The following is a 5,469-nucleotide window of genomic DNA, read 5'->3' as shown; positions in this document are numbered from 1 at the left end:
TTTGCTTACTGGGTCTCCAACCCCCTTTAACAGCTATTTCTGAAACTCCCCTCTCATTCAGCTGACTAAACAAGAAACCCCATTGTTAACCAACCTCTAGGCCGCCTTGTAAGGAGGGCCAATAAACTGAGCAACATTTTAGAGTATCGATGGTGGGAGTTGTCTTTAGCAGGAAATAACTGCTTGAACTTAAGAGCTCAGTTCAGTTACCTGAAGGCCCAATGGAAGTCATGTTATTTTCATTTTGTTAAAAGCGACCACCTTGCCCTGAGATAATTTAAATGCTATTTCTGAAGGACACTTTTATTGTACTTTTACCTAATTGAGTTTTGGCAAACCTACTGCCCATTTACTAGTTCCTAGGTTAAGTTGTTTGATAAAACTCATTTATCTTCCCTTCTCCCAATTTTGTGCCCTCCCAAGCTCAATATCCAGGAGCACAAACCTAAGTCAGAAAGCTGCTGTTCCTTGAAATTGGAGGACAACATTTGTACTTTAGGTATCCAATTCCTGAGATTTGGATCAAGTTATTAATGGCCAAAACGTATCTAAAGTTTACAAAACTACAAATACCGAGTGTGAAGTGTAGGTTAGGGAGAACAAGCTTGTTCTGTAACCGATTCCAGCGTTCCATACCGATGAGTCAAGGTCTCCCCCCCCAAACCGACCCCCACGGTCCTGTGGTGAGTAGCTGAGACTACAGCTCACCAGGCCCAGGGCCCTGCCCTTCCCCCACCCCAATTGCTGTGTACGAGTAAGTTGTGACCGTATTTGCCAAAGGTCCCACAGGGAGACAAATTACACAGAAGCATTACATGGATACTCTTCACTTTATTTTTACGTTTTCTTAGCCATTGCAGAATACATTGAAGTGAAAATTCCCAGTTGTACAAAATCCCTGTGTGAGAAACGGAATGTGTCAATCTGGCTAGTGGGTGCTGGCCAGTTTGAAGCGAGCAGGCCAGAAGGGGCTGGGAAATTCAAATGATTAGCATATCAAGTAGTCCAACCCTCGTTCCCAAAGCAGCTCCTCGGATGCTTTTCTCGAACAGAGACACACAAAAAGGGAGCACTTTCCAGTCCCAAACACGGCAAGTGCGCCCATTTTGAGTATCCTGGTCTGAGGTATCCACGGAGGTCGCTGATGTAGGGTTCCCATTCACAGGAATCTGCAGAAAATGCTGGAAATGTATTCATGTGTCTAAGAGAGCAAAGTAGTCCACACTATACAGCTTCATAAGTGGACTTAGTCACTAACAGCTAAGGAATTCAATAGTTGCACGACTGGACGATGAACGAACGGGTTTTATAACTGGTAAGCTTTTCATAACCCATTTCAGGTTCCTTTCCCATCAGCAAGTACTACACGTGTGTCACTGGGGAGGTGACCCAAACCATTCCCGAAGCCACCAGCTACACCGGTTACCCTGGTAGCAGTTCCGTGTGACTACGGGGTTTCCTATATTCGAAAACAATTTGTTGTTAAAACAGGAGCCCCGCAAAAAAACTCAATAGAAAAAGTTACATAGGGAAGCCTGAGCAGCCGTCGAAATTTGGTTCCTTTGATGGTGCCCCACCGGTGACACTCAAATATTGCAGCACTTTCCGCCTAGACATCCGAAGAGTGCTTCCACATTTGAGTGCCACAGGCCGAGCAGCGCCCCCCAGTACCTTCGCTTCGATTTGGCCGAGTCCGCTCACACCTACAGGACCAAAAAGACGGTCGACAGCCATTCTAATCTTCAGAAGTTACGGTCTCAACCGGTAAAACTCAAAAGATGGCGGCACTTTCCTCGACAGAACAGAAAGTGCCCCCACAGTTTGAGTCCCACAGGTTGAGGAACTCCACGAGGGACGGCAACACCAACCGAAGGTCTCAGACGAGGAACTCGTGCAAAGGGTAAAAAGGTTAGCATCGCCTTAATCCTAAAATCTGGAAAACAGATGGAGAATTAAAACGGTAATTTCTTGAGATCAGGGCACTTTCACCACCTCCAGCTTGCACATTAGAAGGTATCCTAGAATTTAGTGCATGCACCCACGCCACCAAACCGAGACTTAATACTAGAGTTAATTACAGTTTCGTTTTGGTGGCCTAGGTTTAGCCTAAGTGGCTCCATTTTGGGGCTGTTTTGTATCCATTTACAGGCACTTGAGGTTGTCAGATATACAATCAATGCCTCATAAAATACTGCACCAAGGAATGCCACTGCCAGGCATCCACGGATATAAAGGACCCCATACCTCCAACCCATATCCTCTTGTTCCAAGAGCCCAGACACAAGAACAGAAGAACAGGGAACAGGGTATTGAAATTATGGCATCTTCAGTAGAATTTCAGAATCTAGAAGGCAAGGTAAAGCGCCAAAATACGAAAAGTATAAAGGAGTAACCATGCTGGTGATACTTACAAAAGGTGAAGCAAAAGTCTCCAGGCAGCAACAGGTGGGCGCCGCTGGGCTCTTATATAAGCAGAAAACTCACTCACCCTCCCCAACTCTGAAGCAAGACCACTCCCCGCCCCTCGTCTCCACCCAGACCCTCCCTGCTCACTTTGATTGGAGTTAGTCTTGGTCAGAGACACCTCACATTCTTTAAACTGTTTATTCCTTTATTGTTTATCTCACCAGAACTAATCGTAAACAATGGGAAAATGCAGAGAATTACCCAGAAGAAAGTAATTCCATGTCCTGGGGGGAATATAACAAATTTGTGCATTTAACAAATTTTTTACAAATTTAAAAATGTTCAATTACAGCTAATATTCCATATTGTATTTTCAACTACAGTTAATACTCCAGTTTCAGGTGTACAGCGTAGTGGTTAGACATTTATATAACTTATGAAGTGATCCTGCAATAAATATTTAAATATATTTATTATACTTATTGAGCAAACAAGATACCAGGAGCTCTGTTAGTTCCTGGGGGGAGAGGGGTGGCTAAGACCATGGATTTTGTAGTCTAGAATAGTGGTTTTCAGCCTGGAGTGACTTTTTTCCTCCCAAGGGGTATTTGGCAATGTCTGGGGACATTTTTTGTTGTCACAACAGGGTTGGGAGGGTGGGGGGGCTACCAGCATTTAGTGGCTAGGGGCCAGGGCTGCTGGTAAACATCCTAAGCTATGGGATAGTCCCTTATGATAAAGCATTGTCTCCAGCCCAAAATGTGAGTAGTGCCAAAGCTGACACTCACTGGTGTAGCAGTAAGGTGATAGGCAGAAAAAAAACCCAAAAGACAAAAAAACACGCACACATACATATAATTGTGTTCATATTAATTTGTTATATCTCCGTCTCTGCATATTTACATAAACACGTATACTGAGAACATATTTCTGTGCTCTTTAAATCCAACAGTCTGTTAAAAAGTATTTAAAATGTGTTTGGACGGCTATAAATATTAGAATACAATTTCTCAATGTATTTCCGATCAGATTTTTAAAGTATGTACAGTTTTACTTCGTTCACACATATGAACGAAGCCTTACAATTCTCCCTATGACAAATCTTTGGGAAGGAGTATCTCAAGTGCATGGCAGTTGCTGAGAATGATTGGATGAATTCCAGGAAACAAATAAAATAGAAAACAAAATGTGTTTCCATGGTTGAGTGGCAATAGAGTATGCTTTTACCATAATTTCATTAACCCCGTACTGTTAGACATTTACAATTTTTATACATTTAGGATAATGTATTAGTAATGCTGAAACATTTTTGAGAACTTTGATAAGAGGGGAGACCTCCAGAATAGCATGTATCTCTAATAGCATTCTGTAATCCCTTTTGTGATTGCAAATTTTCTGTGCTCAGCAGTTTGTCTAATAACTTACTTGCTGGTTGGTTCTCAATTATTTGTCATAGTTTGTCTCACATGATTAGTTTCTGAGGGGACAATGGCTTGTCTGTCTTGTTCACCTGTGTCCCCCAGCCCCAAAACCCGTCCTGGGCCTTGTGGCATTATAGTAAACAGGCATGGGACATTCATTCTCTTTAAGGATGACAAACTTTATTGATGTGATTGAAGGAACATTAAAGATGACATTCGCAGATGATTTTGAGTAAATTTAAAGCAAAAGACCCACTTTCATATTTTTCTATGATTCATAACATTGTAAAACGATGTGCTTCTCCCACTTTCACTCCTCAGCATTGACAATTCTATGCTTGGTCTAGTCTTTGCTGTTTTGGTCATTTAACATGTGTATTTAACGTCTCAAGTTAATATCTTAACTATTTTTTCCAACATTTTGTTTTCTATTTTTCCCAGAGTTATTGAGGTATAATTGGTTTATTAACTATTGATTAACATTACCTTTAAGTCTCAAAGTCTTTACTCTTTCATGAGTTTTGTTTTTTTGGCTCCTGAAGGAATCAAATCCCAAAAGAGCTAGGAAATGAGATTTGGGGGAGGCTAGGGGTAATCAGGAATTCTTCCTGCAGCATTGAAAGGTCTTCATTTGCAAATCACTAGAACTTGTTGTCATTACAATTACCCTGGACTCTCCACCCTCCCCACCCAGTCCTTAGCATTATCTGACTGGTCTCCATACCAATAAGAACAGTTTCTTTTGTAAAAATTCCAGCCGTTTTTGAAATCCTTTTATGCACAGTATTCACTCCTTTAATACCTAATTTTCTTTGGAACAGTTTTAGCGATAGCCTGGGGGTAAGTGGATGGGCCATAATCCCATTTCTGAGGTTTAGGGAAATTCTACCATTTTATCTACATTTACTACTCTGGGGTGAGGTTAAGGGGAAAAAAATGGGGGAAGAATTCTTTCCAGACTAGAGGAGATGCTTGTCAAGGGCACTTTGGTGTCATGTGTGTCTGACACCTCCAAGCCTTAATACATATCACTTAATATATACTGTGCATCTAAAATATGCTGCCCTCAGTGTTTTTTGTTTGTTTGGTCCTCAGTAAGTACTGGGAATAAAATGATAAAGGCAAAAATAAAACCCTGATTCAGGTGTAGTCTACACAAAAACAAACAAGGCCACATAATAATTTTGTTTCAGTGCGCGCGCGCGCACACACACACACACACACACACACACACACACACCCCGAGGTCACTGGTGTCAAGAAAGGCCGTCTTAGAATTGCTCCTGCTTTCTGAAGTTCAATCCACAGCAACCCCCTTGCTACCTATCATCCTCAGACCCTACCCCACAAAACCCACTCAAAGCCCAAATCCTATCATAGGTTCCTTCCAACACCCTTTAGCTTGAGACTTAAAGTTAACGTCTATTTTTTGCCTTTTCAAGTGGTTGGGGGAAAAAAATCTGAAAAAAAGACTTAACACTTAATGACACATGAACATTACACCCGAATTTTAGTGTTCATAAATTAAGTTTCATTGCAACACAGCCACGTTAATCCCTTCATATGCCCTTTGTGGCTGTCCCCTTGTGACAAATGCAGAGTTGGGTAATTGTGACAGAGGCTACGTGGCCTCCCAAACCTA

Source organism: Rhinolophus hipposideros (assembly GCF_964194185.1).
Source record: "Rhinolophus hipposideros genome assembly, chromosome: 21".
Classification (NCBI taxonomy): Eukaryota; Metazoa; Chordata; class Mammalia; order Chiroptera; family Rhinolophidae; genus Rhinolophus; species Rhinolophus hipposideros.
This window is presented reverse-complemented; position numbering follows the sequence as displayed.